This window comes from Castanea sativa, chromosome 8 (assembly GCF_040712315.1).
Source record: "Castanea sativa cultivar Marrone di Chiusa Pesio chromosome 8, ASM4071231v1".
Lineage (NCBI taxonomy): Eukaryota > Viridiplantae > Streptophyta > Magnoliopsida > Fagales > Fagaceae > Castanea > Castanea sativa.
The window spans coordinates 25,367,011-25,379,120 of record NC_134020.1 but is presented as its reverse complement, the minus strand read 5'-3'; the positions used below and the strand labels follow the sequence as shown (position 1 = coordinate 25,379,120).

General features: G+C 34.8%; 1 long non-coding RNA gene across 3 annotated transcripts; it reads right to left on the bottom strand.

Moving 5' to 3' along the window:
- Positions 1-399: 399 nt before the first annotated feature.
- Positions 400-6,351, bottom strand: LOC142607050 (uncharacterized). 3 transcript variants are annotated; one of them, XR_012839223.1, is made up of 3 exons: positions 6,155-6,351; positions 5,478-5,665; positions 400-633 (listed from the first exon to the last, which is right to left on the bottom strand). It is a non-coding gene; the product is annotated as an uncharacterized LOC142607050 (long non-coding RNA). The 3 variants fall into 3 exon arrangements; XR_012839222.1 differs by lacking the exon at positions 400-633 and adding an exon at positions 4,436-4,687 and having other exon boundaries at positions 5,456-5,665; XR_012839221.1 differs by lacking the exon at positions 400-633 and adding an exon at positions 4,436-4,687.
- Between the last annotated feature and the right edge of the window lie 5,759 nt (positions 6,352-12,110).

Here is a 12,110-nt window from a genome sequence, read left to right as displayed (position 1 = left end):
CACATGGTTCAAGTGGTTACTACTACAAGGCTGGTTGGCAATGTTGTTCTGACTCACTCACAGTAGTATATTACAATTGAGAATTTTCAAACTTAATTTGTATGATTTAAAAACATTAATTTACTTTTTCTAACATATTTGCTACTTCCCTAATCTTTGTAAGAGATAGGTCATGGTATAGAAGATTAGCCGATCTTGCTTATAGCCAGATATTGAAGAAACCATTTTCTTATATTGACACTGATGCATTAATTTCATTTTTTATTTTCAGGTGCCCTGCGTTGAATGCTTTATATTTGCCATCTGTGATGGGGAACTTTCATTCATTCGTTTTGCCAGAAATGATAAGTGGAAAAGTTTTGAGCTATTGAAACTTGGAATACCGTATCGCACTTATTGGAAATATAATTTGGAAGATTGCTCAAATTGATTAACAGAGTTATAAAGCAATATCAATAATATGTCAATACATTAAAACAAGAATATGCTAAGATCAACTTAATAAAATCAACAAGAGTAAAAGCACATAAAATTCAGATTTAACAAAAAATTATTGCCGAGGCACGAAACTAAATCCGGTGTCCTTAAGAAACGATTTTGCCTCCACTAGGGTGCATATGGCTCAGGCGGTCGCTGTCCAAGATACAATGACAACTCTGTTAATGTGCACTGAGTTTTGAACTCGTCTCAAATGCCCAAAGAGAGAATTTCCAATATAATAGTAAGAGTAGAAAATATCAAAGTGGTTGAATTGATCTTTTTTTGGGACAGTATTATATAGAAGAGCTAATAAAAAGTTAACCACACTTACACAATTGGCTGGCTCCATTTGTGATTTACTTTCCCTAGAATATTCCCCAATTGCAGCGAGTAGTTTTCTGGATGTTGAAAGTAATGAATTTTTGCAAGAGTGGATAAGGAAAGAAAAGGATGGTAGACTTAGGAAATTCTACCAACAAAGGAGTGATTTGATGGATTTCATCCCCTTGACACCGGAGCTGCCCAAATCAGAAGTTTTTTTTTTTGAGAGAGAGTTTTAACCTATGGCGTCCGCTCCTGATGATAGCTCTTTATCATCAGACCAAGACACCAATCAGTTTATTGGTGTAGGCGGGAATTGAACCCCAGATCTCTTATACAACCATCAGAGACTTTACTAGTTGATGATATTGGGGATTTGGGGATTTGTTTCTGCTAAGTCTCCACGTGCTAGCTGACTTACTTTATTATGGGCTTGGGTTAGTTAAACACACACTTGGGCTTCTAAGAAAAGGGTTTAAAGTTTTTAAACATATCCAACAATCCCCCACATGTTTAAAAATTTATATTTTATAAAAAATGGCTAGTCACAAGATGAATTAGCGTTGATGTCTTGTGGACTTGAATCAACACTTGGTATTCATAGTCTAGAGTTCACAAAATCTTGGTGATACATGATCTTGAACTAGTTTCATGAACTGCAGAATATGAACACCTTCACTTGTGAATTTTTAGACGAGTTCTCGATTTGGCACATTTTGGCCATGCGCCCTACCTAGATTTTCATGAGTGCTCTAGAGAGTTTGCCCTTACTCTTATAGGAGGCGGCCCAACCTCCATACTCACATAGTTGAATTCATCAAGTGTGTACTACCACACACCACCCATAAAGGCTAAGAGTTCATTAAGAGTCATAAAACTCAACCTCACTAGTTTGGTAGTAAGCACTATCTACACCATAGTGAGGGATAGTGAGATCTCATTCTCAATTGATAGTGCTGTCTTGAATCTCTCCATGATGCCCATTGAACCTTTTGTTGACATAGGTTGGGTTGTCATCATGGATGATTCACTCAATAGGCTTAAGTCCCATCCCCTTCGATGTATTATAGACCAATTTTCTAGTTAGCCATTTGGTCAGAGGATCCGCAAGATTCTTTTCTGACCATACAAATTCCATGGCAATTATGCCATTACTCATGAGTTGCCACACTATATTGTGCCTTAGGTGTATATGCCTCTTCTTCCCATTATAAATTTTGTTTTTTGCACACTCAAGTGCGGCTTGGGAATCACAGTGCAATGATATTGATGGTAATGGCTTATCCCATTTTGGTATATCTGCAAGTAGATTTCTAAGCCACTTAGGTTTAGTACTTGCCTTTTCTAAAGCAACCAACTCCACTAGCACTACAGTTTTGCTTAGAAGACTTCTAAGATATAGCTCCTCCACCTACGGTGAAAACATAATTACTAGTGGAGTTGGTCTCATCATTATCTGATATCCAATTTGCATTGCAATGGCCTTCTAATACTATTGGACGACCTGTATATGTAAGTCCCAAATTCATAGTACCTTTCAAATATCTCAAGAGATGAGTTAGTGCATTCCAATGTTCATGGGTAGGATTATGTGTATATTTGCTGAGTCTACTAACAACATATGCAATGTCAGGGTGTGTACAATTCATTAGAAACATCACACTACCAATAAGTTTAGCACACTCAGATTGTGCAACAGGAGACCCTCTATGTTTCTTTAAATGTATGCTTGGGTCATATGGAGTTCTCACAGGGTCACAATCAAAGTGATTAAATTTTTTAAGAACTTTCTCAACATAGTGTCATTGGGAAAGTATAATCCCTTCAAAATTTCTAATGATTTTTATTCCCAAAATTACATTTGCATCTCCATGGTCTTTCATATCAAAGTTTGAAGATAAGAGGTCTTTAGTATTTTTCACAACATTCATATCATTTCCCAAAATTAACATGTCATCTGCATACAAGCATGTGATAACACCACTATCACAAGAAAATTTACCATACACATCTATCAGATTCATTCAGAACAAATCCATTAGAAGTTGAAGTGTTATCAAAATTTTCATGCCATTGTCTGGGAGCTTGTGTCAAACCATCTAATGATTTTCTAAGTTTACACACTTTACTTTCTTGTCCTTGAACCACAAAACCCTTAGGTTGGTCCATGTAAATTTCTTCATCTAAATCACCATTTAAAAAGGTTGTTTTGACATCCATTTGGTGAACAATCAATTTATGTATTGAAGCCATTGCAATTAAAATTCTAGTGGTAGTTAATCTTGTCACTAGTGAATAAGTGTCAAAATAATCTATCCCTTCCTTTTGAGTATACCCCTTTGCCACTAGTCTAGTTTTGAATTTGTCTATAGACCCATCTGCTTTTAATTTCTTTTTAAAACCCCATTTGCAACCGATGGTCTTGCATCTTCTAGGAAGTTCAACTAACTCCCATGTATGGTTAGCCATTATTGATTCTAACTCACTATGGATTGCATCCTTCCAAAAGGTTGCATCTACTAATTTCATGGCCTCTTGATAAGTTTTTGGGTCATCTTCATTGAAAAAAGCTGTGATAAAGCCAGGCCCAAAGTTGGTTCCATTTTTAGGTCTTTTACTACGTCTTAACTCTTATGTTGAGTGACTTTCATCTAAGTTTGAACTTGATCTCACTTGGGGTATGATTGATGAGGATTCCTTAGTGAGCCTTGTTTTCTTCATAGGAAAAATTTGCTCAAAGAAATCAGCGTCCTTAGTCTCCACTATGGTGTTAGTCTCCAAAACTAAGCACCTATAGGCAGGAATATTTTGTGCATATCCTATGAGGACAATATCTTTGGTTTTAGGACCTATCTTTTCTTTATGTGGTTTAGGAATTCCAACCTTTGCCAAACAACCCCACACCTTAAAGTACCCTAATTTTGGTGCACGTTCTTCCCATAGTTCATATGGAGTTTTTCTAATCTTTTTATATGGGACCCTGTTTAATACATGACATGCAGAAAGGATAGCCTCCCCCCACATGTTGGAAGGAAGACTAGAGCTAATGAGCATGGCATTCACCATATCCTTTAGGGTTCTATTTTTCCTCTCAACTATTCCATTTAGTTCAGGTGAACGGGGTGCAATGACTTCATGAATAATATCATTTTCTTCACAAAATTTTTTAAGCAAAGCTAAACCATATTCCTCCTTTTTCAAACCTAAGCCTTTTAATTTTATTATTTTTCTGATTTTCAACATTTGTTTTAAATTTTATGAACATGTTTTCAGCTCCATCTTGACTACTTAAAAGATATACTCTTGTATATCTGAAGTAGTCATCTATAAATGTCACATAATATTTTTTACCTCCTCTACTCATATAATTTTTGAAGTCTCCTAAGTTACTATGAATGAGTTCTAAAAGTTTAGAGCTCCTTTCAACAATTTTGAAAGGTTTTTTAAAATGTTTTGCTTTTACACATATTTCACACTTCGAATGCTCTGTGTATGTTTTTAGACCCCTTAAACACAATTAGATTAACCTAGTTAATTAGCCAAGTGATTACTTAGTCAAATTAAACAAATCTAGGTTAACACAAATATATCATATCATTGTAAAGTGCGGAAAATAAAGAACACAACAATATGATAACTCAGGAAAACCAAATTGGTAAAAAACTTGGGGAGGATTTAACTTAGCTATCCTCAAGGTAAAACAAATCCACTATGAAAGAATTAAAGTTTATACAATAGTGACTTAGACTGTTAACATCCTATTGCTACCTCGAGCAGGAAACTTACTACCACGACCATGTGACAGCTCTGAGTCCACAGACTACTTCTTTCTTGGATTCCTAGCAAGCACAAACACTCCCACTTGTATATCTTTAAGCTCTTGAATCTACAAATGAATTGATCACCAATCTTTTGACATTAATTTAGATCTTGATAACCCCAAGTGTATGTGAAAGCAAACACCTCTAGATCTCACAAAAGATTCACACACACAGCATAAAGAGCAACCTCAAAACGTGGCTAGAGTTTTTCCTTTTATACTTAAGACAAAACATAAAACCCTACACGTTAAACCAGGCTTGGGCTGAGTTGGAAAATTATGCAGAAAAACAATCTGCACGAGCTTCGATCGATCAAGTCTAATTTTTGATCGATTGAGCTAGCAGATTTACACAGTAAATCTTGCAGTACACTCGATTCCAACTTTACACTTAAACATACTTTGAGCAAGTCTAAAATAAGACTAAACGTTTTGATCATGGTTTGCCAACATTACAAATTGAAGTTCTAATACATTTAAACCTAAAGTCTTAGAACCCAACACTCTGAATTAGTAAAGTTTGGGATTTGGCTCACTTGTTTCATTCTTTTAATGGCTGCAACATTCACATGCCTTAGCCTACCATGCCAAAGATTCAAAGACTCATCAATAAAAGCAGAAGAGTTACTAGATATAGTCATATTTTCACAATCAATTTCAAGCACAAATAAGCCCTCATGACAAAAACCCTTGCCCACAAAATCACCATTTTGACTAAAAAACAAGTTTAGATTCAAAACAAGTTTAGGCCTGCCTTATTGAGTAAGAACCCAGAAACTGAATTTCTACACATGTTACGAACATGAAAAATAGTGTGCAAGGCTAAAGACTTACTAGAAGTTAATTTTAGGAGTACCTTTCCCTTTCTAGCAACTCTTGCAGTACCAGAGTCTCCCAAATAAAAATTCTCTTCATCTGTTACTTCCTCATAATTAATGAATAACTCCTTGTTGGGGCAAATGTGTCTAGTGGCCCCCGTGTCCACTACCCAATCAGTCATGTTATTGACTAACTTCATTTCCAAAACAAGTGCTGCCTCAGATTCTGAGACAATATTAGGAACATCACACATTTTGTTAATCAATAAGAACAAAAATTGTTTCTTAAGATTGTTGGAAATATAATTTGGAAGATTGCTCAAATTGATTAACAGAGTTATAAAGCAGTATCAGTAATATGTCAATACATTAAAACAAGAATATGCTAAGATCAACTTAATAAAATCAACAAGAGTAAAAGCACATAGAATTCAGATTTAACAAGAAATTATTGCCAAGGCACGAAACTAAATCCACTGTCCTTAAGAAATGATTTTGTCTCCAGTAGAGTGCATATGGCTCAGGCGGTCGCTCTCTAGTATACAACAACTTTGTTAGTGTGCACACAGAAATAGAGTTTCGAACTCGTCTCAAATGCCCAAAGAGAAAATTTCCAATATAATAGTAAGAGTAGAAAATATCAGAGTGGTTGTATTGATCTTTTTTTGGGAAAAATATTATATAGAAGAGCTAATAAAAAATTAACCATACTTACGCAATTGGCTGGCTCCATTTGCGATTTACTTTCCATAGAAAATTCCCCAAATGCAGCGAGTAGTTTTTTGGATGTTGAAAGTAATGAATTTTTGCAAGAGTGAGTAAGGAAAGAAAAGGATGGTAGACTTAGGAAATTCTACCAACAAAGAAGTGATTTGAAGGATTTCATCCCTTTGACACCGGAGCTGCCCAAATCCGAAGTTTATGAAAGGGAATAGATGATATTGGGGATTTGTCTCCACGTGCTGGCTGACTACTTTTTCATGGGCTTGGGCAAGTTAAGCACACACTTGGGCTTCTAAGAAAAGAGTTTAAAATTTTTAAACATACCCAACACTAACATGGAAAAGAAACCAAGGTTATGTTTGGTAACAATTTTTATTTTTTTATTTTCAAAAACTTGTTTTTGGGAATATAAAGAAAAAAATAATTTTCTTGTATTTTTGAAATCAAAACCATGTTTGGTTAGTGGAAATTAAAAAAATAGTTTGTTGAAGAAAGAAATAGAAAATACTAAAATATGTTGTTATTAGAATTTGAACTCTAATGCTAACTTATTAAATGAGACAATTCATTATGTTAGATGCGTGTATTCACTGACTTTTAAAAATTAGAAACTAAAAACATTCTTTTGCATGTTTTCAGTTTTCTCACAAATTGAGTTTTGAAAATAGTTTTTGTTTTCTATCCATTTTGGGTTGCTAAACAAGTTTTTTAGTCTCAAAAATAGAAAATTGTTTTTGGAAACAAAAAGTAAGGAGAAAAAACAGTTACCAAACGAAATTAGCCTTCACTGCAAGAATTTCTGTCATTTAATTGATGTTGGGGCAGATATTGGGAGAGAAGCAGCGTCAGCCATTGTCACCTTTCTGCCAAACATAAAGTATTTATATCTAAGGAATGGACGCATTGATAGGAAGAATTTAGAGACAATTATGCAGGGTTGCAAGGAGCTTGTGCATTTGGATGTCAGGGGTTCTTTATGGTTTGAATCTGATGACCAGTTGCTGAAGCTTGCTTCACATATTACTAATTTCCAGTACTCCATGTCGACTATAGCATGGATGACCCTGATGGTGTTGACTAAATTCAGGGAGGATTCAGCATGAGGCTTTTCTCATGACTATTTGTAATTTATTTAATTTTGTAGATACCGATAGTATTTCAAATTAAAGATTTAATTTGTTTATGAATGTTTACTTCTTTTTTATTTTTATTTTTATTTTTTTTTATTTTAAATTAAGCAAAGTAATAAGCACTATACATACTAGTTTTTGAGCAAGCGAATCTTCTATTTTTTGAGTAAATTTTAATAATTTGCATCCATTATAACGTTTTTTAATTACAAAAAAATCTAGGACTGTGATGAAAAAAATATTTCACCGACAAATGCATAATATTTATCACATCTCTAGAAATTTTTTGTGATTAGAAAATGTAGTAATCCCAAATTATAATTGATGCAAATTATTAAAATTTACCTAAAAATAAAAGAGCCTCTGAGCACGCATTTGAGTGTGTGCTTAGAGGCTAGTTTATTTTACAAAGCAAACAATTATTAAGGAGTTGTGCATGATTGCAAGCAAGATTTAACTTCTCTCAGCCGAACTCAACTAACACCAAAATTTGATGCTTTGGCCTTTATGCAATCCACTAAAAAAGTCACCCTGCATTAAAAAAAAAACAAAAATTATATGAGTTAAATTTGTTTTATGTTTTTGGACATTGAAACAATATATGGTTGTTGTGTTTATATTTTTAATTTTTGATCATGTTAGAAATTAGTGCAGAGAAAAGTCTATGATTAAAAGGAAAAAAATACAATGTAGAGATATGTGAGGAAAAAAAAGTTCAAACACCAAAATAACACAATAAATAAAAATATTAAAAGTAAAAATGATGCATCGATCTTAATTATGATTCTTAATTATAGCAATCATAAACAAATTCTCCCAAAAAAAAAAAAAATAACGATACCTTGAAGAAAAGTTACATACCTTTTAATGAAACAAAGCAAGGTTTGTAGAACAGTTTTTTTCACTTCAACTGCAGCACACTTCAATAGATGTAGTGCTCAAAGAACGTATTTTTCTCTTTTAGCTTCTGACGTGTTGCTCTCTTCTATTCAATTAAACCACATGCACGCTGCTTTTATATAAAGAAGTAGCCAATTGACAGAATTTGGTTATCAATTAGGAATAGGAATAGATTTAACAAACGATTGAGACTGTTGACAAAAATTCTATTTCAATTAGGAATAGAAATAATAGTTCTTGCATACGTAGGGAAGAGTTTTTTTTTTTCATAGAGTTTGTGTTTGTAAGAAGTTCAACTATTGAGAAGTTTTTGTTTGTAGTGGGTGGAGAGTGTTATTTCAATGTGGGGAGTGCCTTTTTTTTTTTTGATGAACGTGGGGAGTGGTTTGGTGCACTGGGAGTGTTTTTTTTTTTTTTTTTTTGTATTGAACATTTTTTTCCCCAATAGGAACAAGGGTAGATAATTGATAAAGCGTGTGTTTTTTTTTAGGGGAAATTACACTTTGCCCACATGTGGTTTTTTGCTCAAAAAACACTTTACCCACCTGTGGTTTAAAAATTGGCACTTTGTCCACCTCTGGTTTAATCTGTTAAACAAACGTTACCCACCTCTGTTCCTGCCGTTACTCTAACACCAATCCACTCAAAAAAAAAACAAAAGCAATTGAATCAAAGCACTTTCCTTTGAGAAAGAAAAAACCCCCTTTACTTGTAAACTCTCTGTTCAAGATTGTGGTCCTCTCCATCAAGATCAACCCGTGAAATTCTCAGCGTCAAGAGAAGATGGCAGTCTGATCGAAACCCATGTGAAGGATCATGAAGACTTTCTCTCTTGATTTAAACCACAGGTACGTTTTTGATAGTTAGGGTTATTGATTTCTTTTTCAAAAATTGCTGCTAGATTTTTTTTTTAAATTGCTGGTAGCTTACTTGATTGATTGCTGATAGATTACTTGATTTCTTGGTTCCTAGTGCACCATGTAAACCAAACATTCGTAAGCTCCTTCATATTTGTCTTGGTCAATTCTATGGGAAATCTTTCCCAATTTCTGCGACCAGATAATAGAGTTGTGTTTTAGAATTACAAAACACATGTTGTGCTTTCCCAATTTCTCTATATTCCTCTTATTGTAAATTTTGGTTTCTATTTGTTAGTGATACATTGTAGCTACCTTTAACTCTATCACAAGGGATGACAAAGTGCATGTATCTATAGAGAAAACAGAGGACCCCACGAAGATGCTTAACATGTTCTAATTTGACCATATTTGCATTTGGAAATACACTTTACAAAGAGGACCCCACGAAGACATTGCAGACAAAGTTTCAATAATTATGTTCCTTTCACCATGATTATTCATTGGCACAACTTAGCAGTATTACTTTTTTATTTTTTTGAAAATAACTTAGCAGTACTTTCTAAGGTTAGGCAGAGTAGGAATGGCAACTGGTTGGGTTCGGGTCGGATTTCTTTATACCCGGACCCGACTAGCCACTTCAGGACCCGACTATTCAATGGCCCCGTTGCGCCATGCCACTTCAGGACCCATTCCGTTGCCCAATTAAAAAAAAAATTTTGTATGTCTGATACTGATTTTCTCAGCAACCAAACAGTAGGGGACACTCAAGAAAATCCAGTTCTGAATAGATGGGAAACCTTTTTTTTTTCATTACAAAATTTTCCCACATCAAAAGTAAAAGCAAGAATTAACATATAATCCATAGGTCCGAACAAGAAGACCCTACAAAATCAAATCAAACAAGTCGATCCTATTCAACAAAAATAGCACTTAAACTAGAAAATACAAATCTGATTCTTTGAACAAGAAGAATGATTTTCAATGCAAAAGCTTGAGTTAACATCGAGGTGAGAAAGATAAGAGTTGTGGCCTTGTGAGGTGGAGGAGGGTCCGGGGAGGTGAGGAGAGGTGCCTTTGGGCTCGGCTGGCTCGTGAATCTCCCATGCTATCGAACTTCGTGTACTAAGATAAATCAAAACCCATCTGAGTTTCGTTGTGTGTTGGAGCTGGGGCTACTCTGCTCAAACCAAGAACGCTTCTTTTAACAATAAGACCTACAAGAACTCCATGCCCAAGCCTAAAGGGATGAAAGAGGTCGTACCGGAAGGCGAAAAGTATTTCCAGTCAAGAAGAAGCTCCGTGAGCTCAAGCTCCACACCATTTGCGAAGAGGCCAGGTGTCCTAACCTTAGCGAATGCTGGTCTGATGAGATTGAGAGTGAGTGAGAGTGGGATGAGATTGAAAGTGAGTGAGAGTGGGAGAGGAGAGAGGCGGCCGGTGAGTTCAGTGTGTGTTGTGAAATGAGAGAGGATTAGATTAGGGTTTATAAGCGCGCGCACACACACACACACACACACACACACATATATATATATATAGGTGGGTATTTTTGTAATTTTATTATCTTGTAACTGGGAAATATCCGGATCGGGTTCGGGTTTTTTGATAAAACCCGAACCCGACCTGGACTCACTTCAGGGTTTTTTTAATTTTTAATTTTTAAAATCCAAACCCTAACCTTATTCTTTATCGGGCCGGGTAAAACCCGACGCATTACGGTCGGGCCAGACCGGGTATCCGCAGGTCGGATCTAAATTGCCATCCCTAAGGTAGAGGAGGCACATTTGTTGTACTCAAGGACCTTGTACTAAGTACTATGCTTTGTTGTACATAGCCATATTTGTCAGTCATTAGAGGCTGGTCTTGTTAGATTTGAGATTGTTTTTAAAGTCAAGTTCATAATTCAATACCAACACAAAGAAGACCAAGTTTATCACTTGTCATTGCATTTTTAAGCCCAAAAAGGAATTAAAGCCTAAACTTCAAGGGCATGCAGAAAAAGGTACTTTGATTTATATCCAATGGTAAAGCAGATAACAACATAGTTTCTATCAATAACTCATTTGTGCTGGATTTGTGTTCTTGATAGGTTCTTTTCTTTATTTGCAGTAATTTCTGTGAAGGTTTCTTGAGCAACTTATGCAATGTCTTCATCAAGTGGCACTTATTCTACAACAACTCATTTTTACCAATGCTTCAAAGGGAAAAGTCAGCTAGGGAAATGGAAGAAAAAACTACTAAGAGGGAAATAAAAGCTCGTGAACAATATGTAGAAGCTAGGGAGAAAGCAATGAAGGCAAGAGATAATGAGAGATTGTGCAAACTTAAACTAGTGGTGTCATGGGGATTTTTTTGTGTTTGTAATGTTGGTTTTTTGTTTTGCTTTACGTCAACAAAACAAAATTTAAGAGATTTAGGTCTAGCATGATGGTTATGTGTTTGTTTTGTTGAGGGTGGCTAGATCATTGAGCTTAGTTCAGTGTGTAAGTTGTATTGTTTTGTAGGTTGAATGCTTAAATGGTCATTTTGTAAGTTGTATTGTTGTAATATAACAACTTTGGTAATAGAATCACTTGATTTGATTGTTGGTAATAAATTGATGGTATTTGTAAATTGATGGCACTCAACTATCATAACCAAACATTTTGGAATGTACATAACAGTACAATATTGGCACTCTGCCATATCAGCTAACAACATAGCCACTTCGTCACTACCTGGCAAATTGCCAAAACTTAATAAGTGCAATATATGACCAAAATATAAGTAATTCTTCCATATTACCTAACAACACAGCCACTCTGTCAATACCTGGCACATTGCTAAAACCTGATATATGCAATATATGACTAAAATATTAATAATTCTTCCATAACAGCTAACAACACAGCCAATCTGTCTTTACCTGGCACATTGCCAAAAGCTGATATATTGCCAAAATATTAATCATTCTATCATAAATGGCACATGCCAAAAAATAACACAACAATATATTACCAAAATATTAAAACCTTTACACCTTAATAACAAGATTACAACAAAAAGTAAAAATATTGTT